Source organism: Vicugna pacos, unplaced genomic scaffold (assembly GCF_048564905.1).
Source record: "Vicugna pacos unplaced genomic scaffold, VicPac4 scaffold_5, whole genome shotgun sequence".
Classification (NCBI taxonomy): Eukaryota; Metazoa; Chordata; class Mammalia; order Artiodactyla; family Camelidae; genus Vicugna; species Vicugna pacos.
The window spans coordinates 2504748-2528463 of record NW_027328726.1 but is presented as its reverse complement, the minus strand read 5'-3'; the positions used below and the strand labels follow the sequence as shown (position 1 = coordinate 2528463).

Sequence of the window (23716 nt, the reverse complement as noted above, 5' to 3'; positions counted from 1 at the left end):
GCCCAAAGTTAACAGAACAGAAATTTCATCTTAGTTAGCTGAGCAATTAAACCATAACATGGAAACCATCCCTTCATGGTCAATGGGCTCACCTTGGGTCCTGTCCATTGTCATCTGAGGAGACATCATCTATATGAACTTGGTCACATTCCTAAAATGGAATTAAAATGATACATGTTAATTTTCAAAAAGCATCTACATTTTGGGGGGAAAAAACAAAAAACAAGAAACCACACACATAGCTATTTTTTACTACAACTGGAGTGTTTTCCAACCATGTCAATCAGTAGGTGGCAGTCTTGTTAAATTCACATTTTTACCTACTTTAGGTCCTTTTTCACTATTAGAAACTAGCATGTCATTAAGAACTACTGTTACTCAGCTTCAGAAAACACAGTTTTGTGCTTAGAAGGGAAAGTGACTGAAAACAATCAGCATATGTATTCCATGAACCTCAGGTACCTGAAGACATTGCGCTGGTCAGAGAGCTGATTCAGTCAGTGCCGAAGCATAACTGAAACCAGACATTTTGGTAAACTTAACATGGTAGAAAAACTAAACCTGCTGCTAACTGCCAATGAAATTATGACCTTTGATTGCTGTCAAGCCACACACCAACACAGCCCGAGGCCAGTGTGCGGAGGAGCCCAGACCAGAAAATCTGTTACTGGTTTGCCATTGATTTGAGAGATGCAGGTTTTATTCTTTGTGTGTGAGCATGTGCGTGTGTGTGTAGGAAAAAAGCATGGAAGATGACTTCATAACCTAAATAAAAATAATCAAACATATTTTATTTATTTTTTACCATTTTTAAAACTTTTTTACTCTTTTTTTCCTACTGTTTCACTATTATTACACATTCATTTAAAATACTGGATTTCTGAGTTGATTAGACAATAATGTGATTTGAACAGACCTGGTTTTTAAATCCCAAACTGCGGGTAAACTATTTAGAATAGAAGGTGTGATTGTGGGCTGAAGCCCCACTGGACAGTTTCATGGTTATGAACATGCGGACACAGAAGCTCCCCATGTCTTACTGGTGTGTCCCAAGCCCTGAGCATCTTTATGGGAAGAGCAGACACTCTATAAATACTCGTTGAACAGACGAATGCATACTAATATGGAGACAAGGTCTCCAGTCCAGAAACAAGTAGCACGCACTTGGCATGCGTGAATATTTTAGTCATGATCCTTCTTTAGGCAGTCAGCCTCCAGACACCCCAGAGGGCTTTATGACAGTTACATCCATGAAAAGTTTTAGTTAAAAAATATTCGAAGAAATTTGCAAGCCTGCAACCTGTATTGTAAAAGGTTCTTCTGACTAAAGCTCTGGTCATCTTTACTGTGTAGTTCATTTTATAAAATCTAACCTATCCCTTGAGTGCTTTACATGCAACTTGTAACAAAGATAACACAGGTAAAGCACCGCCATAATAAAAGGTGTATTTTTATTTTGTCGGTACCTTCTGAACAAATTATTTTCTCTCCATGGATTTGCGAGGAAGGGAGCAGGAAATAGAAGTGGAAAGAAACTCAAACCAGCTGTTGCTTTAACAGAATTAAAATTGTGACCCCCCCCAACCTCTTCTCTAAAGCATCTATTTTCCAGTCAACACTCTCCCAGCAAGCAGCAAGTTCCAAGGAGGAAAAGACTTGGAACTTGAAACCCTCTCCTGCTCTCCTGAGGTCCATAACCCCAGATAAGAATAAAGGAATAGAAGTCCAGGAGGCCTCACAGGCATTTAAAATACAGGTCATTCCTGGAAAACATGTTTGGGAATTTCTCAGTTATTAATTTAATCATAATTTGGAAGATGAATGATAGCTGTGCCTTTTCAACAATGTACTTCTGGGTTTAAAAAGTTAGTAAATTCCAAGTTTCTACTATAAGCCATTTAACCAGCCAGAAATACAAAAATGGTGCTGTTGGTAAAAGGCTCTTTCAGAGTGCAGGGCTAGTGTACAATGCAAACAAATGCAAAAAAGCGTACCCCCTTCAAAGAAACGAAGCCATAGCACCGTAGTGGAGGAGTTTCCTCTCTTGGGAGAAAGAATAGAGGGGAGGAGGAAGCTGAGGATTTAGAAAAGATACGTTAAAAAGAATTTAATTCAAGGAATCAGAGCTGACTTAAAGTTATGTGGTTAATTCTTGGGGTGGGAAGAATTCTTTGGAAAAGCAGGCTTTTCTTAAGCTGATGCAGTCGATAATTTCCATCACTAATAGAGCAGCCTTATCTTCTCAGGGCTGGGGATGACTCCAGTCTTCCTATTGTTGGGCCACATCTTTTATTTGTTTTCTCCTGCCAGCTTTAGTCAAGACTTTTTGTTCCCAGGCTGATGTCCTTATTTGAAGTATTGTTCAGAAGCGTCATTCGCTCTAATTAAGTAAGTGTCGACAGTTTCTAGCCTTTACCTGCAGATACCAAACTCACTTCACAGTGATCTGATTAAAGCGAAGTTTGGTGTGATGGCCACAAGGAAATCCTCCCTCCCTCTTTTCAGCAGAATTTTTGTAGAACAATTTATTTAAAAATTTTTTTAAAATTATTTGTAGGTTTATTTTTGGGGGGGTAATTAGGGGTGTGTGTGTGTATTTTAATGGAGGTACTGGGGATTGAACCCAGGACCTCGTGCATGCTAAGCACACACTACCACTCAGCTATACCCTCCTCTGCATAGAAACATTTTAATCAAAATAGATTAAAAAATCAAGAGCATTTTAACCCTGGAATTTGACACAACATTGTAAAGGGCCTGAGTAGTGCTTTTAGGAATTAAAAAAATCAATCATTAAAATGTCTATGGAAAATGTACTTTTGGAGTTGGTGTTCACCCAACAATAGACAAGTATTCTGTTGCACAGACTTTGACAAGATACATCCTAAAGCCTCATCACCACTAAGTCTTTGTATGAGTTTACAAATAATGGCAAAAATGTCTTGGGAAATAAGTTGTGTATTTTTTTAAAAAATTAATGAAAAACTAGGATATCATGATTTTGATGATGACCTATTAAAAACTTTAATTCCTCAAAGAATGGAGAATATTAAGATACCAAAATACCATTTCCTGTCCCAGAAGAGCCGTGTGATGTGTGCACCTGTACTAAATGCATCTGCGCCCATGTTAGAATTGGTGGGTCTCTGCATTCTGACTTCCTGGAATTGTTCCCATTGTGGGGCTGAGACCCCCCCACCCCCACCTTCTCCTACTTTTCAGAAGCCATCTAGCTTTTTGTTTGTCTTCCTAAGAGCCTCATTTTAGGTTTTCATTTTTGCTTTCTATAGTTGGTTGTTTTTAGTTTCTGCATTCGTTACAAACCCAGAACTTGAGGGAGGGGGAGCAGAAGGGGCCCCAGACCCATCAGGACAACAGCAGCAGCAAACGTTCAAAGCCCCAGTGGAAGAATCGAGATACTCAGAGGACAAAAATGAAAGCTTTCTACGGTCTCAAGTGCCAAATATATTCCTAAAAACCCTAGTCAGGTGCTTCATGCACAGAGTGCGGAACATACAGGAGTCCACGAGAAAATAAGTTTTTATTTCAGAAAGACTGAATGTGTTGAAAATGTACTTTTGAAAAAAACTTCCAAAAAGTATGTGGTAGGGTTTTAAAGAGTTCAAGTCGTCACCGAATCCAAGTCTCAGCAGAGCACTCACACAGGGTCCACCGCTGCCAGTTCAGCCAGTTCAGCATATTTTATGCAGTAATCTGTCCCGTTGAACCTTGAAATGCCCAAAGGACCCCTAATCCGTTTGGGTGTCAGACTTGGGGCAGAAAGTACTCCTCGTAGATTCTGCACTCAACACCCATCTAAGCTGTTTGATGGGTGCCTTTGCTTAGAAAGGTGGTCATTTACTCATTCATGTGTCTGATTATTTACTAAGGGGCAGCCGTGATCTGGCTACTGTTCTAGATGCTAAGGACACACCATGAACACAAAAATCCTTACCATCTTGGAATTCACATTCTAGTTGGGAGAGATACCCAAGCAAGAGAATATGCAAAATGTACAATCTGTTAGATAGGGGTAAGTGCGAAGGAGAAAAAGACAGCAGGTGAGGGGAATATGCAGGCTGTGAAGGTGTCTGGGAAAGAGCTCTGCAGGCCAAGGGAAGAGCAAGTTCAGAGGCCCTTAGGCAGGAGGGGAGGAATCATGTGGGCCAGCAGGTGACAGTGAGGAGCTGGCTTTGCCTTGAAAGTAGCATCAAGTGATGGTTCCCTGCCCTTAAGACACTTACAGCTTTGCAGGAAAGACAGAAGCTAATTAACTAACCACATGTGTGAGAAATTAATTGCAGTTGTGGGAAATGCCGCAGTCCCTTCCTGGAGCCCAAAGGAATATCCTCTTGCTAAGTAGTGGAAATCTGTTTAGTCCAAGAGGGTTGCAGAGGTCTGGAAAACTGAAATGATAGTTTGCTAGATCAGGAGGGACAGCCCAGCCCACTGTTCATCTTGCTGCCTTTGTGATGAAAGGACTCTAATAGAGATATGCAGTGGAGGACGAGAGATGGTGCACATTCACCGAAGCTGTGGTAATGGAAGCAAAGCATAGCTCTTTGATCCTAGACTCTCAATGCTGGTCCTCTACTTCTGAATGGCTGTGGGTGGGAATGGGGGAAGGTGGTACTTTCCGGGCAAGCCAAACTTCTCTCTAGGAAATACCCGGGCCTTAGAGATGCAAAGGGACTCTGCTCCGTGGCACCACGGGCCACGTCAGCCGGACGCGCACACGAGAGGCGGCGCGCAGGCCCAGGCGGGCGGCTCAATTGTCAGAAGCAGAGTCTGCTATCAGGCCAGGGCCCACGCAGAGGAAAGCCCAGAGCCCTGCAGGCGGCCGGCGACCGGAAACCCTTGGTGACAGGCACCGAGGAAGACCGTGTCAGCACCTATCTGCTAGGATCTGCATCTCAGGGGTCAAAGCCGCTTCTCGCTGCACCTGCCCAGCCTCTCTGGCAGCAGGCACTGACCAGGGAACTTCTTACCACCCATGCCTGACCCAGGGCCTCCCCCAATCCTCTCCGCTCCCTCTCTGGCTGCAGACTGGCCCCTCAGGGCCCCTCTCCATCCACACCTGAGGAGTCCTCTGGCTCCGCGCGGGGCGAGCTCACTTCCCCCTCCCTCCCCTGCAGGCTGTCCGGCAAGCCCACCCTCCGCCAGCGCCGTGGGGTTGGCAAGGGCCCCGCGGGGGTCTCGGGCTCCCAGCCCACTGCCCGCCCTCCCTGCCACCCGCTAGGCATCGGCCGGGGACGCCCATCTCCAAGAGGGGCTTCCGCTGAGAAAGGACGCCCCTCGCCGAGAGAGACCCTCAATCCGAAGTCACCAGGCCCTCCGCACCCTCCTCGCCGTGCCATGCAACTCCGCCCCCGAGCCGCCCTCCCGATCCCCGTGCAGTACCCCTCGCCCCTCGCTGGGAAGAACGCAGTGATTCCAGCAGCGTGGTGGCTCTTTGAGCCCAAGGAGCGGGCGGGGCAGCCATTGGCGGAGGCCGCTGCCTCCGGTTGTCAATCCCGGAGCCTGGCCCCGCCCCACCAGCGGAGCTTAGCAGGACGCAGGGCCCAAGATGGCCGGGCGCTTGGATTCCGCATCTGCTGGCGGCCCCGAGCCCCATTCACTGCCGCCGCTGCTGAGCGGAGCCGCCAGTCGTCCCAGCGACTCCTGGGGCTGTCCCTGCGGGACGGAAGGCCGCCATGGCGACCCTGGAAAAGCCGGTGAAGGCCTTGGAGTCCCTCAAGTCCTTCCAGCAACAGCAGAGGCCGCCTCAGCCCCCTCAGCTGGCGCCGCCGCCGCCGCCGCCTCAGCCCCCTCAGCCGGCGCCGCCGCCCGCCGGGCCGTGGCCCAGGAGCCGCTGCACAGACGGTGAGTCCCTGCGGACCCCGACCCCAGGGCCGCAGGCCCTGCGCGGGTCTGTGTCCCTCCCTCGGCCTTCCCCAAAAGCCCGGGCGGACCGGGCCCCAGGCCGCTGCTTTCCCAGCAGCGAAACTCGGGAAGGAGCAGGACTGTGTTGTGAGCCAAGGCCGCGCTTCCCGTTCGGCTTTCTGTGGGCCACTCCCCACCCCTCTCTTCCTGGGTCCAGGTGTAAGATTTTATCTTCCCTTTTCAACCGACGTTTTGAAACAGTGTTTCAGGTAACTGTCAAAACGCTAAGCATGCAAAACCCTAGGTTAACTTAAGGGAGGGAGTAGGAGAGAAGAGAAAAGGAGCGAAGTTCACTGGTCACTTGCTGTGGGGGTGGGTTAGATGGTCACAGTGGTGAGCGTTTACTGTCACATGGCTCCATATACTTATCATTATAGTTATTACTGTTACTAACCCCGGACAGCACAGGTGTAGAGGAGGCATGACCACGGAACATGTGCTCATTGAGCTTAATTTTACACAAACAGTAAGATTTCCACAGAATCAAGACAGGCAGTAAATGCCAGCTGCAGAGGACAGCCTGTGCAGGGTTGGGAAACAGCATGGCATGATCAGAACTTTAGCTTGATTGGCTTGAAATGTAGAGGGAAAGGGAAACTTCACACTGATGAATCAGAGAGGATACAGCTGTTTTTATTAAACTAAAATGGTTAAATCAGTCTTGTTGGTTAATGATTTGCCTTAGCTATGTGAATTTGGAGTCTGCAAGTATTTTATAAGTTCCATAAGAGGCTTTTTTTTAATTTCAGAACTCTTAAGATATTAGAAATTCAACTTTATTTTATAAGAATTTTTTTAAAAAATTTATGTAAGTGCTTATTAAACTCAATTAGAACAGAGTTCCTTTAACATAGGAGACTTTATTATTTCATGTATTAATACCCTCTAGAGGTACACAATGAAAAGTGTAGGCCTTTCTGATTTATAAACAGACACACAGACACAGGGAAAACAAAGAGCATGTAGCTTCAGTAACAGTTCAAGAGAAAACTCAGAAACAGAAATTTTCCCTGGTCAAAATATCAAAAAAAAAGCACCTGGGGCTTATATCCCTTAATTGGTTTGAGCTCTAAATGGACAAATACACAAATTTTTTTTTAATTGCTAAAAACAAGATTCTCTGTCACGTTGAATAATAGAGTATTTTGAAGTTTAAATAAATACCAACAATAGAGGTATGAGGGAGGAAAAATATAAAATACTGATACTTTTTTTTTATTTGACCTTAAGGTGCATTCTTAAGTACATAGGAGAGATGTCATGATGTGTGCAGCTCACTTGCATATGGTTCTACATTATTAACAATGATTGAATTTACCTGGTGGGCATATGGGAATTTATCATCCTATTAAACAGTTTACTGTACTTCTGAGATTTATCATAATAAAACATTGGAAGGAATCTGTTAGACATAATGCTCTATGTGAAGTAATTTGTTTCCTTTGTGAAATTCTAGGAAGATTAAAATGCACGTTCATAACATCAAGAAAATCACAAGCGTTTACGATGTAATCAGAACTATCTGAGGAGCTGTGATACCTGGTGAGTTGGTGAATTTTTTAAAATGTCTTAAAACATTTTGTTTTTACAAAGATTACAGGAGTAAGAGAAGATGAATTTTAATCAACTCTTGATATTTTTTTCCTGGTTGATGTGATATAATTAAATGTGAGAAAAAAAGGTAAATTCTAAAAGGAGACTCTGCCTTTGTGGGTTTCTATGGAGGAAACTCAAGCAAGAGAAAGTTTAATTTAAAAATATAAATTACTGTTCTTTATAATACATTCTAAGTTGTCATTGTTTTGAATGTCTTCCTTTCCAGACAGGTGTGTTATTCTGGGAGGTCATCAGGACACCTGGCTATTTGGAGGTATTGACCCAACCAGTGGAGTTGCTGGTTTGTAAGAAGTTGTCTAGAATTTTGGAAAACTGTTTAGTAGAGGTAAATAATGTTTCCTTGGCAAGTGATGACAGAAAGTGACTCAGTGAATTTTCCTTTGTTTTTAGGCAGGTGTACCTAACCATGTATGTTAACAATGATTACAGGCTGAAGACCAAGAAGAACTACCATGTTTGCCAGCTGGGATGCAGAAGAATTTGGACTTCTGGGTTCCACAAATGGGCTGAGGTAACTAAGATAGAAAACTTCTTATTTTCTTGGTCAACATGTATCTCAGGGTAATCAGATGTGTTCCATTACCTGATATGGTTTTAATTTGTATAAATACTCAAGAAAATTTAAGAAATAGAGTTTGTTTTTGCTTTTACATCAGTTTGGCAAAACAGAACAACCTCTTAATTACTGGGCAAAAGCCAATTTTTTCATTATTGCTAAAATATTTTAGTTTCTATTTGTATTTGTTTTGTGATAAGTAAGTAAAATCTGTAAGCTCAGAAAATAGTCAAACCTAGGAAGCTGCTTCTGACAGGTGAGTTAGCTTATCAAAAAGCTGATATAGATCCTTGGCATTAATTTTCAAGTTTTTACAGTTTCCTTGGATTTCTTCTGTCTAGGAAAACAACATGCTCTTTTAAGATGACTATACTCTGAGTATAGTCTCTCCCTTATGGATTCCATACTAAATTGTAACCATAGGTGTATTTTACCATTTACAAAAGTGCCTGATTGGGGAGTATAATACAATGATTTTGTAAATTGAATTACTCTAATATTTTAAGGATTTATTTTTAATTCAATTATGATTAATTTTCATTTGTCACTGGCTCTTAATGCTTTATTTTAAAGTGTCTCTCATAGGCTCCCTTCTTTCATCTTCTTCCCTTAGGCTCTCTGTCCAGTAACTCTGAGCTCTTACATGTTCAAGGTAGGCTTGTGTATTTTTTTTAAAGGCAGGTGCACCAAAAAGCACTGTCCTTTGACCATCCTCTGTTTTGTTCATCATTTATGAGTCCAAATTTTATAGAATTGATTTAAAGAATGTCATATCTTTCTTGCCATTGTGTCTGGTTTTTAAAATACTTTCCTTCTGAATCATTTCCTCATACTTTAAAATAATAATATGAATCAAATAAGTATGGGGATAAAATCACAGTTACTTGCATCACATTTGATTCCATTTATATTGCAAAGTCTTACTATTATGTTGGTGTTACGAACTTGCATCTCATAATACACTTATTTAGATGAATCAGATCTTATTCATTAAGGTCATTTACTTTTAGAAATATGTAATTTCTTGTGAATACATGTATACAGAAATACATGTGTCTTTCTATAATCTAAGCAGCTTAAAATATAGGTAAAATAATCCAAGATATAAGATAATATGCCTTGTATTAATTTAAATTCATGTGAGTTAAAAGACAACTTGAATATTATTTCCCATTTTCTACTAGCTTCTTGATCATATTCAGCAGTACATTTACTTTCTTTACATATAGTTAAGGAATCTTCTTTATTTCTACTGTAACTCTGTCATAATGGAAACTCTCAGCAGAATCAGCTGTCATCTATCCTGTGTGCAGCGGCGAGAATCCTCATTTGTGGGATGACCACTCACAGCTTTAAATGTTTTTACTGTAACTGTTCTTATAAGGTAGCAAGCTAGAGAGAGAGAAAGAGAAGAGAAGAGTTCTCTCCTCATATTCCCATCTGTGTGTGATGACGTTAGTCTTCCTCTGTTGTATTTTTCTAGAATGTGTGTGCATGTGTGCGTGAGAGAGAAATGTCTTGTCTTTGTCCTAATAGCCACTCTTCTCTCCCTCTAGTTGCTTCTCTATCCTCTCCTTTTTTTTTCTTTTTTTCTTCATCAGTATCTTCTTTTTCAAAAAATCTGGATAAATCAAATTTCCAGCTTTCTCACTTTTAATATGGTAAAGTTACTTGGATCCCCAACATCAAGGGATCTCATACTTTAATGTATGTAAGGATTGCCAAGGACACCTTTTAAAAATACAGATTTCCAGGCCTTTGAGCAGTTCTTATCCAGTAGATACAGGGTGAGGTTGAGCATCTCCAAGCCTTCCCCCTTCATATTATGGTGCAGGGGTTCAGGGACAGTTTTCCTCTGCATCTTCCTGCTGTTGCTATGAACAGTGGCTACAGCATCACTAATATTTTCTTTCTTGTTTTAATTGCATTAATATTGTTAACCAGTTAATAGCATATTCTTAAAATTATGGTCAGAGGCATAGGCATTTGATTTATAATGGTATCTGCAGACCACTCTTTTATTGAATTAATTTGTTTTGTTTCTATTTCCACAATTGTAAATGCTGTGAGTTAAGTGACCACTTTACTTCAACTACAGGAGAATGTGAAAACACTCCAGGAGAGAGGGGTTGCATATATCAATGCAAACTTGTCCACAGAAGGTAAATTTTATTTCAGATTGTCATTAAATAGTATACCAGCATTTAAATCTATCAACTCCAACTCATAAACTAAGATTATCCTCTTTCTATGAGATGCCTCAATAATACCTCCATTTTTCCATTTTACCAGAGAGAAAATTATTATGAATCATAACTAAGCTATTGATCCTGACTTCTTTATTATGTGTACCATTAGCCTATCTTGGATTACTACTTAAAACTTTAGTACTTTTCACATTCTTCCTGTGGAGCTATTTTTAAGTTGGGCTAAAATATTTCATACAGAAATACTTCCTATATGTATTGGAATGACTCTGAAATAAGCACCCACTACAGACTTCCTTTTAACCCTGACATGTGGCATGTGCATCTGTAGGCTTTCATCGTATTACAGTTATTTCTAGGTAAGTGTCACAGGACACATGTTAGTTACTGACATACTCTAATGTCTTGATGTTGAATTGAATGAATGAATAAAAAATGAACATTATGGCCTTAATGTTTCCTTTGCCAAAGACCCCTAAGTGCTGCTGCCATAATGAGCAATGACCCTTACTGTTACTGTGGGAGCTGTGGCCTTAGCAGCAGAGTCCGCTTCTGCAGTCTCCTATCCCGAGTGTGTGCTGCAGCCTCTCTGGCTCCTGAAGTTATTTCCACCTTTGTGTTTTAGTTTTACCCAGACTGTCTCTCTGTCTATGTATCTATCTATTTATCTATGTATCTATTCTAAAATTTTATTTATTTGTTTTTACTGAAGTATATTTGACTTGTAAAATTAGTTTCAGGTGTACAGCAAAGTTATTATATATATACATATACATTGTTTTTAGAATCTTTTTCATTATAGGTTATTATAAGATATTGAATGTAATTCCCTGTGCTATACAGTAGGTCCTTGTTGTTTATCTGTTTTATATGTAATAGTGTATATATGTTAATCCCAAATTCCTAATATATCATATATCTCTCCCCTTCCCCCTTTCCCCTTGGGTAACCATAGTTTCTTTTCTATGTCTGTGAGTCTATTTCTGGTTTGTAAATAAGTTCATTTGTATTTTTTTTTTACATTCCACATATAAGTGATATAATTTGATATTTGCCTTTCTTTGTCTGACATACTTCATTTAATATGATTACTCTCTAGAGTCCACCCTATTTTTTATTCTCCAGGAATGATGCCTTCATTTTGAAGTCTGTTATATCATGTTTATAATTAGAAAATAAAGTTAGAATTAAATATAGGTTTGAAGTCCATTTGGAGGTATTAAAATACTCTCTTATTTAATTTGCAGGCAATTATACTCTGAGTGGACTGTACACCACTTCTTTTCCAGTTGGTATATAAACTGACAAAAGAGGTATGTAAATAGATCTGTCATGTTTTCTGATGAGTAGATAAATCAATAACTTTTGTTTTCTAAATCACTGATATTTAAACTGGTGACAGACATAGCTGATTTGTATAAATAACAAATCAGAACGAGCTTTAATACACTACTTATGTGACATAACTATGAGAACAGTAGTGCTAGTGTCTGTTCGAATAATAGTTCCTAGTAATTATATACATTTGTTATAATGTGCAGGGTCTATTGTTTAATGGGGCAGAGAAACTCTTTGATATAACAAAGAATACTGAGCTGGGATGGGGAAGCCTTGGCTGTGAAGATTGCCTTGGCTATTCATTCATTCATTCATTCATTCATTCAGCAAGTATTTATTGTGTGGTTACTATGTATCAGGTCCTATGAAATGAAGTCTAGCAGCAACAGTGATAAAAGGACAAGGTTACTGAATCCAAATACTTTGTCATCTAGAGAGGCCACAGACCTGTAAATGAGGACTCAGACTTCACTTGAATAGTGGATACTACATACAGTGGAGGACAATTATGGAAGAGAGAAGCTAAGACCCTGGGGTAGCTGGTGAGGTTGGGAAGCATTAGAAGGTGTTTACAGAAGGATTACTGGTTAGGCTGTAAAATGGAAGGATGTGACAGTCGGGAGAAGGTTTTTCCTCAGAGGACACAGGACCTAATAAAGATGTGGATGTGTGAAAGAACATATTTCCTGACCTCTGGGTAATGCAATATGACCAAAATGTAAGGTGTTGGTGAAAAAAACTGGTGAGAAATGGGGCCTGACACATAGGCCTAAATGTTCATAAATCTGGTGATGGAGAAATTAAAGAATCTTTAACAAGGTTGTACATTATCATATTTATTCATTAGAAAGATTATTCTGTATCAGTGCAGTGAATAGGTTAAGCTGTAGTAAGTCTAAAAGCAAAATGGAAGTAATTCCACATGCTTATTTAGCAAACAGGAATTTATAACTACTAGTTATTGATGTAAAAATTACTCTGAAAACTCTAATGCTCTCTGAATCTCTAAAAATTATGTAATCTACTCATTGAGTATATGTGTGCTTCATTTAAATATTCCCCCATTATAGAATTTAACTGTAGAAAAGTTTCTTTCAAGTAGGTATCACTTAGATGACAGTGGGAAGTAGATGTCACATCTCTGTGGGTTCTGTTTCCCAGTCGCCCTTTGTCTTGCCCTGTCCTTTTCACTATTAGTGTCTTTAACATCTCATCCTCCCAAGTGAGCATCCTCCCATGCCCATCACAACTCCCACCATGCTGGAAAGCTTAGGTCCTTGATCCTTTTATTGAAATGTCCCATAAAAACGTCTTATCTAAAAGCACGCTGTAAAGACAGTCCCTGTTGGAGAATCCTTCTCAGGAGATACATTTACACTCTGTCCTACAGAGGAGGCTCCTGCCTTTATAGGAGGGGTAGTAAGAATTTTAGGACCAAGAAGAAGCTTAGGTCTATCCCCTTTGTACCTTTATTCAATAAGTATTAAATGTGTTAGTGGTTACCATAGGGACAGGATGAATCAAACCTAGATTCTGCTATTAGGGTGTTAACTGTGTAGCCAGGAGAGACTATGATAAAGAATTTTCAAATCCAAGATAGAGATTAAAATCACCAAAGTGAATACAGATAAAAGCGGTGTGGGAAGCCAGAAAGAAATGTCTCAATTTATCATTTTACACGTTGAAATTAAACAGCCTGCTTAATAGGAAATTGCAAAAATTTTTCCCATTTTAAAGGCTCTTTTATGTTAATTTGAATTTAATTTTCATGCCACTTTAGATATAATGTATTTGTCTTTCAGAGTTTTTGTTTTAGGTATTTTTTTAACAGTTTAACTGGGAAATTTAAATGTATCTTTAGAAGTTACATTATCAGGATGAAGTAACTGTCCAGAAGAGAAGAGTGAAATTTTATAATCTTGTTTGATTTGATTGTCAGTGGAGGAATCAGACATCATTCATCTGGAGAAATGCTATTGGTTGCTGAAGGCTCAATCGCGAACTGGATGATTTGATTTAGAGACATTTGGCCCATTGGTTTCACCACCAATTCGTCCATCTCTGAGTGAAGGTGGGAATCCTTCTATTTTCTACAAATGTTCTTCGCTAAACACGTGAGCCCTGTTCTACCTTTGGAGCCTTGCATATGTCGGTTTACCTTTCTGCACCTGAATATTCTCATATATAAACTCAATTTGACCAAGACAGTTGTTATGAAACTGCTCCAGTGTGGTGCCTCAGCGTCTGGTGCAGGGGTCAGGGTAATGGACATTGAATAGGCAAAGCTCTAGCTTCCACGCATGACCCCACCTCTTCCTCAGCTGAGGAGTCTCTACTGTATTTCTTTTATATAGAAGAAGTTTCCACTGCTGTATCCTTCCCCCACCCTTAAAAAATTAGGAAACCACTGGACTTGACCATCTCTAAGGTCCCCACTTAGCTCTGATCTTTTCACTGCTATATATATATGTTTTTCAAATGAGGTTTACAAAGAGTAGTTGTGGGTGATAATCACAAAAACTGTATTTGAAATCTGAAAGCTTGGGTTCTGCTTCTGATTCAGACCTTTTTAAAAAAAACCTATTATTTTTAGCAAGTCAGTTAACTACTTCTTAGCTTCAATTTTCTGCTCTTTGAGGGCACAGAATTAGATTCTTGAAATAATCTGTATTCTTCAGATTTCTAGTATGTTTTAGAAATACTTGTTAGGGGAGCTAGAACAGACAGGGCTTCTTCAGAAGTGCAGTTGTGTTTTTACCTTTTTAGAATTGGAGATTGAGAAATCATTTCATTTGAAAACAAAATGATTCCATTTATTTTTTATGAAAAGTTTAAAAACCACAGGATTAGATTATAAATTGCCCTTTATTTGTGAAATTTAATATATTTATACAGATTAAGTGGTACAATGAAGACTGCAGTACAGAATTTCTTTCTCTTATAGTGTGTTTTCTTTGCTTCATGAAGGAGCTGTATGAAGCTTGTTAATAACACAGTATATGTTTGATAAAGTTCAACTTTTCTTCTTTTTTCCTTTTTCTTCTTAATCTCTCCAAATTAGGATAATTGTGGTCTCTGACTTTTTTCCAGGTAAAATTTTAAAACATATTTTTTTCTTTTTTAAATACTACAATCATTTTTGACTTTTGGAACTAATATAAGATAGAGACAGGTAGGCAGACAAAACCAAACACTGAATGGTAGTATTTTCTTCTAGGAAGTTAAATTTTGGTTATAATTATGCCAGGAAAAACAAAACAAAAAAAAACTTCATAAGACAGTGGAAACTACTGTTAACTTAAAAATTAAGTCAGTTTATGGGAGTCATGCCTCCTTTCATAAGCATGCCATTATTAACAGGAGCTTTGTTGGCTGTGATTTATTGTGTGTTTTCCTATTTTACAGGTTTATTTAATGCCTTTGGTGAAAATCATGACAGCCTCATAGATTTTAAGGAGATATTCTGTGGGTTAATAGCCTGTTGCAGAGGGCCTCTGGCTGAAAGACGGAAATGTAAGTGTGTTAAACATCACAAAATTTGGAAACTATACAGGAAAAAAAATCAGCATTCATTCATGTAAAAAACCATTTGATTAAGGCTTGAATTAATCACTTTGACAAATAGCAGTCTCTTCCTGAGATTTTACTGAGGTCAGTGTGAAGATTCAATCATCTATTCTTTTTTACTGTGGAGTAATTTAGGATCTTTGTTATTAATAATGGTTGATTTTCCAGATGAATGTATAATTCATGATAAGTGAACTACGTCAGTCATGATGTGTTTGAAAATGTTAAGCATATAGAAAATATTTTTTAGTAGTCTATATAGAAAATTTGTCTTGCTTAACTTGAATTCCAGCTTATTTTCTATCACTTGTGTGTACTGATATTTTATTAGCAAAATTAAACTTACGATAAAACATTTTTATTAAATACTAAAATTGTCTTTTAAACCTAGCTAAAATGTTATAGTGTAATTTATAAGCATATTATAGTAATAAATCTTAACCGTATTTGGGAAAATGCAGCAGTTTACATTTAATTGGAACCTAATTCTTATATATTAACTAGGATCATTATTTCTGTATCTTTCTAAAATAGAACTTCACAAATACTGCATATTTTGGGTATGATACTTAATATTTTCATATTCTTTAGTAATGTTGTACTGTGATGCACTCAGTTAATTTAATAGTATAATTATTACAGGAGTGTTTGAAGTAGATAATTATTTAATCTTAAAAATTTAGATTTCTTTTTTCTTCCCTGATAGTATACAATTACTCTAACCTGGCTTTGTGATAGATTATTTGTTCACATTAAAGTTCTGATATTAAAGAGGCTGAAGTCTTTGTTTCTCAATTGAGGTTAATTATTGCCTTAATTTTTTTTTATTTATTTTTTCCTGTGTACTAGTGGAAGTTGACCAACTAGACTAACTAGTAATTTTGCTGATATTGATGTTAACTAGCAAAGTGCTGATATTTTGGATTCTTAGCTTGTTGTATATAAACTTCATTGAAGATTTGAAATGGTTCTTTGGCAAAAATATTGGGTGCATGTTAACTACATTGGAGAGCCTCTTTATAGAGTCATCCCTCATTATCTGCTGAGGATTGGTTCTGAGACCCCCTCAGATACCAAATCCATGGATGCTCAAGTCCTTATGTAAAGTGACATAGTATTTGCATATAACATATGCACATCCTCCTGTATACTTTAAATCATCTGTAGGTTACTTATAATACCTAATACAATGTAATTAATTGTAAATATAATGTAAATGATATGTAAATAGTTGTCAGTGCATAGCAAATTCAAGTTTTGCTTTTGAGAAGTTTCTGGGAAAATTTTTTTTTTTTGATCTGTGGTTGTTTGTAACAGGTACAGAGGGCTAACTGTACCAGCTTTTTGTTGATTCTTAAAGTAGATGGAATATTTTCAGCATTATAAGAATCAACTCTGATCAGTTTTAAATATTATAAATTAATTTAAAGGCTTGAATTACCTTCTTAAAATCTGTGAGATATTGTAGAGTAACTTGGCCCTTCTTTTTCAGTTTGCAAGAAATTTAACTTTAGATTTAGGTGAAGGATAGTGTTCTCTAACCTGACTAATGACATAAGGAGAGAGACTTGGGAAGTGTATAGGACTTCCTACAAGTTCAAAGGACTTTAATGACACAATCTCCTCCCAATAATAACTTAATCCGGAATGTAGTTGTTTGAGGAACCAAGTAATTTTACTAGGGCAGCTTCTAATAAAATGCATTATACGTCAGAATATTAAAGTGATTTTCCTCTGTATGAGTCTTTTCTTTAGTTTGCTTCAAGGTATTTGACGTTGACGGTGATGGAGTTCTTTCTAAGGTTGAACTGAGAGACATGTGGTTGCACATTTAGAGGTCTGGATGGACAACAGCACCGATGATATCCTGGTAAAGTCTGATTGTATACATTTTCTTGCATCTAAACTTTCAACAGGAACATAGAGTGAAGAATTTTTCAAAAGAGGTTGAGAAAAAGATTTCTTACTACTTCTAGTTGCTATATTATGCTATTCAAAATATTCATAGCCAAAGATGCAAAATTGGGAAGAGAATTTGCCTTAGAAAATTTAATAAACTAAATGTATTATGTTAAAAAAATGAAACCACAGGAAAATTCTCATAAATTTTTAAGGCAAACAAGCAATCTATTTCTGGTAATTAAAAAATATATATATACTTGACCAAAAATATTTTATAGTTTGGCTACTGGTGAATAAAAATAATACCTGCTGTTTCCTAACTACTAATTTGGGTGTCTGTTTTTAAAGGAATTACATGTGGATCTATCCAACATTGTAGAAGACACATTGAATGTGCATGACACCACAAAGGTGAGTCTAGCAGAGACTAATTTATTCTTTTCTAAAAATATGTTATATTCTGAATTGGCATATATACCTTACATATACATACTTGAATCTTTTCTACATCATCCCTGCTAAATGCTTATTTGGACTTGTGGTTACAATGCCTCCAAGTTGTCTCAAAGGAAAGCCCATTCCATCTTTAAACAACTCCATTAAGTGTTATTTACATAAAAACATTTACTGTATTTTATAAGCTAGCCACTTAATAAAAATTAAGTAGACACAGCCCTTGCCGTCTGTATTTTATAATCTTTACTTCTCCCGTTTTAATACATTATGGTAAGAATAATTAAACTGTAAATTAGTATGTATTTATGCATGATTGTGCATGTGTGTAGAAGAATTTGTTAATCTGTAATTTGCTCACAAAATCACTCAACTTGGAAAGCAAGCTTCGTATTATAAAAATTACCTTACTCAATTCAGATTCTGCCAAAGGTATGTTTTTAGGTAACCCTACAACTACAGATGCTGAATTATTAATCTTTCCCCAAATCACATTTAAATTGAAATCATAAGAAATTTTTACTGTTGGCTTTGCAGCTATCAGTGACTGTCTAGAAGTGGTCAGAATTTGTTTTCATCCAGTGGTCTTAGTGTCAGGAAGAGCTCCTTTTATTGCTTACCATTTAAATAAGAGTTGGAAAACTCCCAAGTGGAGCTTTTCTAGTGCCATATGACAGCAATCAGAACATGCAGGAATAATCTTGAAGGTTTGATTTGTAACATTGTTTTTACCTGGCTCTTTACTGCCCCCTCTTGATGTTAGAAAATACTCTATTGCAGAATACCGTGGTTAGTAGGGCAAAAGGAAATGAAATAAAGCCCAATCACTTGAGGCTATGAAAGATTCTGTAAGATTTTATGTTTTAAAGAGTTTGAGTGTTAACTCTGCTATCCTTTTAGAATATTGATAATGTGCTACTCATAAAGCACTATTTTGATGATAAAATGTTTTCCTCTGTCTTTGGGCCAGCAAGCAAGTTCTTGGAGGAGTTATTTAAAACCCCTGTTTCAACAATGTGAATCCCAGTCTTGTACATCTATTTTGTTTTAATGAAAGACAAAAAATATATAAATAGTCCAGTCATACAGAACACAAATAAACTATATATGGAAACATTTTTGTTCTACTAATACAAAAAATACAGTTTAATCAAATTTACAGTATTCTTTATGTGTATTAAAGAAATGGGGTGTTTTATAGTGATGCCCAATGATAAAGTTTTATGAAAGTAATACACATACATTTCTGGAAATATTGCAAATTGCTGCATTTTGGGTGGCAGTATGACTTTAAAATAGTTAATGACATGAATACTTCTGTACTTTTTTACTTGTAATATCAGTCCTAAGAATTTGTCCTTTCAAAGACCATCATTTTTTATGTATGAAATATGTCAAAGTGAAGAGTTACTGTGTGAGGGTACTAAATTGCAGATAATATTTAAGATTTTTTTCCCCTTAGTTTTGATGTTACTTGTTTTTAAATGACAGGGGATAAAATACCCACAGGAGTCAGAATCTTGGAAGCAGAGCTTGAGAGTCTTCAAAGCCGTGTAATTTAAACCTGTGAATTTCTGTAATCTAACTCAGTATAGGCAGTTTAAAAATAAATCTCAGAAATTGTTTAAAAATGGCAAGTTTTATTTCTTTTATAATAATCACTTTGTATCTTTTAAAACAACAGGTGGTCAAGAATAACAAGACAGAAACCCCAGAGTTGGAATTATTTCCTCAGTATCTTCTCTTCCTGTGACAGCAGCCTGCCGCTTGGACACAGCAGTCTAACATCTGGATGAATATGGGTATGATGTTCCTGAGAATGTTTCCTCAACATTTACCAAGAGGTAACTTAAGAATGCAGCAAGGATACCATGTGTTTCCTTTAAAAAATAAAAAACAAAAGCCTCAAATTCTGGTGCTCAAAATCTGCTGCCACTGTACTAGTAACATATTTCCATCTATTTTCATATGGAATCAATAAATCACTGTGGGGCTTAGATCTGTGGGCATGCACAAGACTAGATGGGATAGAGGTAAAATCTCAGCAGCCCACTGAGAATGGTCCCGTTTTGGTTTGTGAACATACAAAGATAATGAGTAGAAGTAAATTATACATACTTTGTTTCCTTGAGAATAAGCCATTATAAGTTATGTGCTTGACCTAAATTACAGTCTGCCAGTCAATGACTACTCATCTCCACTCAGATTTCTAAGAAGTAGTTTCCTGGGCAGTATCCTCTTTTTTTTTTTTTTTTTTTTAAGCAAAGCATGATATATTCCTCATGCTAGGTCCAAGGTGCCTTTAAAAAGACAGATAATACAAAACAAAGAATATATTTTTGAAAATGACACATTTCCTCTGAAAAACATCACACCTATCAAAATGACATATAAGTAAGTTCTCATTTTATGTATTACATGCAAAAATCTCCCTTTTGTTTCTCTGAAGTTAAATTTTATTGATGGCAGGACTTGCTCAATGCTTTTGCCTTGCAAATATTTGAAGTAGTTTTGAGGTCATCCATTTACACAAAAACTTCATGTTACTAGTGCCAGAATGTCATTATAATATAATAGTATGCAAGAACTACCTATGGACCCAAACCACCCCTGTAAGTGGAATCCTTCCTTTGAAATTTAATAGGGTTTGTTTTATGTCTTAAAGATTATGTTCAGATATTATATGGAGACTCTTTACACTGTTTGGTAAGAGTTACAGGAGAGCAGTAGACTCGGCCTAGCTAAATTTTGTTTTCAGTGAACATATCAAAATCACAGAACAGAGAAGTAAGAATCTCTAAGAAACACTCTTGATTTAATTTTCCATTGAATAATAGCTTTACATTGCTTTCATGTACCCATAGCACATATCTTTTAAAATTCTCTTTGAAAGGTAACATGAGAGGCAAGATGTGTTGTTGCACTTTCAGTTAAGTATCCTTTGTAACTCTTGCTGAGCCTAAATTTTTGCTGCTTCTGTAAATTCCACTAGATTTGTTGGTGCTATTCAGATGTACAAAATTATGTATAATAAGTGGCTGCCTGCTTAATGAGCGATGCTACAAAAACTGTCTAGAATTCAAATACATTTCTTATGTGGCTTAGGACAATAGAAATTGGACACTACACTTGCAAATGCTTCTGAATCTTAGAACTGGGTCATTACTAGGTTACTGACTTCAAAGATCATCCTGCTCACTGCACAACAGGCCAGTAAATCAGGAGATGAGTTGTTGGGGCAAGAAATAGCGATTTTATTTGGAAAGCCAGCAGACTGAGATGGCAGACTAAGGTTTTGCAGAATCATCCTGCTCCAGTCAGAATATAGGCTCCTTTTATACAAAAAAAAAAAAAGGAGGGGGTATGGTTGGTTGTTGCAAACTTCTTGCTGTAGGAATTCTTTGTTCTTGCAGCTGTCCACGTGGGTCAGGTCATGGTGTCCCTGTAAACCTCCAACAAAACAGAGATTATTTTCTATTCTGCAACTTATCTTTATGTGCGGAAGTGTTAATATCCTTAAAGGTCAGAGCCTTAAGAAAGGCTCTCCTATTTACCAGACAGGCTAAGGGCAACATTGTTTTACAAAAGGTGCAGAGATAGGAAGAATAAGCCTAGAAAACAGGGCACAGTGGTTAAAGCTAAAGGAACAGATGCAATATAGAGTCAGATTTGTTTTCCATTACAATTATGCTACAAATTTGTTTTTAATTTGAAATTTTATTTCTTACTAATTCATTGTGAAATCAATCATTAATCATTTTGAAGTTTATAAAAAATATGCTTTCTTGTTGTAATCTTATAACTAATCCTCTGATATATAATTGGAGAAATTTGCTCCCTTCAGGAATTATCTTCTGCTTGCTAATAGTAAATGACTTGTTTTGCTAGATGTTTAAAAATTGATCATAGTTGCATTTTGTTCTCCATAATGTAGTTTTCATCTTTCTCATTACTCTTATTTATCAACTGTTTACTAGGCTGTTTTATTCCTTTTGAAGTGACAGGTATACAAACCTTGCCACAGTTACATTGACTTAAACATAGCCTTTTCAACCGACAAGGCTGCAAAAGTCATTGTTAGATGATTTTTCAGCCAGTTTTCAGTGAGTTAATTCTTTTTGGAAGCTCTGAAAAAGCAGATGATGCCAATACTTCATTTTTATTTTTTAGTAGGTGAAGACTCAAAGCACATTTAATGGGAGGAAAAAAGCTAAGTCACCATTAAATAGGTGGGAAATTATCTAGAGTGTATAATTGTACCCTAGATGTGTTATATTGATATGTTACATGTGCTTTTGTTTTGGGTTGCTCAGTAAACTATAACCTTCCATAGGTGGAGATGACCATTTTAAGCTACAGCTTTTGTCTCTAGATGTTGGCTGAAACCAAGGTTTAGCAGATTTTCTTAGCAACCTACTTTTGCTTTCCATAATCTGTTGTCATTTCTTCTCCCTTCTCTTTTGAAGGATGTGGTTAGACTTTATATATTCTTCCTTTAGTCTTTACTCATTCCCCATGTTGCCACTCTTTGTTTCCACCTTGAGCCCTTTGAGAGCTCAAGGTCATCTGCTGTCCTTTTATTGGGTGAGCAGGCCATGATTCCCCCAACACACACTACCTTTTATTACGGCTTTTTTTTTTTTTTTTTTTTTTGGTCATGGGAAGCCTTTTGGCTTCATTTTAAAGGTCTATTTGGCCTTTAGAGTCTATGCCAACTTCAAATTTTAGTAAAAATTTCCTGTGTTACCTGTGTTAATTGTACCAGTGTGCCAGGTAATTGGGCCACTTAATGAGAGTGATGGGATTAATAATTCAAAGACAGTTTAAGAAAGCAGATCAGGTAAATCCAATTATCTATCTGAAATTCAAGTCCAGTCCCATTTTAGCTCCCCCATTCTTACACTGAGTTGTGGCTTTGCTGTTGAGTGTGACCCAGCTGAGGGCAGCCAGGACACCAATGTCCACTGACATTTGCCACTTTTCAGGGGATCCAAATACTGCCTTTTGTTTTTGGGCCGTTGTTTCATTGTTCTCCCTTTCAAAGTCTCACTCTTAAGACAATTGAGCCGCTTAACCTTCATTCTAAAGTTTTTAAAGTCTCTTTATAAAACTATTAAACCTGTAATTCTCATTTCCCATCATTATTTACTTAAGTGGCCTGGCCTCCATTACTGAGAGGGGTGCTGTCATACTCACATCTGCCCTTTTCGTTATGTGGTCACTGTGACAATAGGAAATGTCCCCTCTCCAAGTGCACTGTCAAAGCAGGTCTTAGCCTGTACAGGCTGCGTTAGTCAAATGCAGACCATCAAGGAAAGTCTTGAATATCTGTCTCAGAGGCTGTGCATCATAGAGGAGGGCATGCACCTGTGGCTTACAGCAGTGAGGTGAGAGGACCTCAGGGTTCTGAAAAGACCTGAGTGTCAAAGCCATGTTTCATGTGTCTGGGGTTTTTGTCTTCAGTAATTATGCTGAAAGCCATATCTAGGATCTCAGTGGAAACTTAAACTTTTAAAGTACTGTATGCACAGTTAGATATTTGTCACCTGAAATTTATTATAAAGTAACAGCAAATATCTTTTTTTAATAGAGTTTATTTTGGATTTATTTTAAAATAACATACACATGTTAAAAAAAATTTAAGCAATGCAAAAGTATATAGTGAAAATTCTGCCTTCCCATCTTTTGACCCCTATCTTCCATTCTCTTCAGAGGTAGTGCTGTCAGTTGCTTATATTCTTTCTGACACATGCAGTAGGTTTTCATTGCATTGTGAATTTGGATTATACATAGTTTTAACCAATTCTCTAGTCCCTAGTTCTTTCTCTCCTGTACCCTCCTTTGGTCACCGTAGAGAGGTAGTGTCGTGAGTTAAGAGCGCAGCTGCTGGAGCCATGCTGCCAAGAATCAAATCCTGGCTCTGACATCTGTTAGTTGAATAACCAAAGGCAAGTCACTTAACTCTCTTGTCACAGTTTTCTTATGAGTAAATGAGAAAAATAATAGTTTCTCCCTTAGGGTCATTTTAAGATTTAAATGAATTAACTTTGTGAGTGCCTTAGACAGGGTGAGCATCAACAAAAATGTATAGTTCTATTTGACATTTGGTTTTAATTTTCAGTTCTTAGTAAGCAGTCAAGTTCCATCTTGATCA

General features: G+C 37.6%; 1 long non-coding RNA gene across 1 annotated transcript in view; it reads right to left on the bottom strand.

Moving 5' to 3' along the window:
* LOC116278554 (uncharacterized) overlaps positions 1-23716 on the bottom strand; it is a 61664-nt gene that overhangs the window by 22192 nt on the left and 15756 nt on the right. Inside the window, exon 4 of the long non-coding RNA XR_012067876.1 lies at positions 93-151. This is a non-coding gene — a long non-coding RNA (uncharacterized lncRNA). The remainder of the gene's footprint in view (positions 1-92; positions 152-23716) is intronic.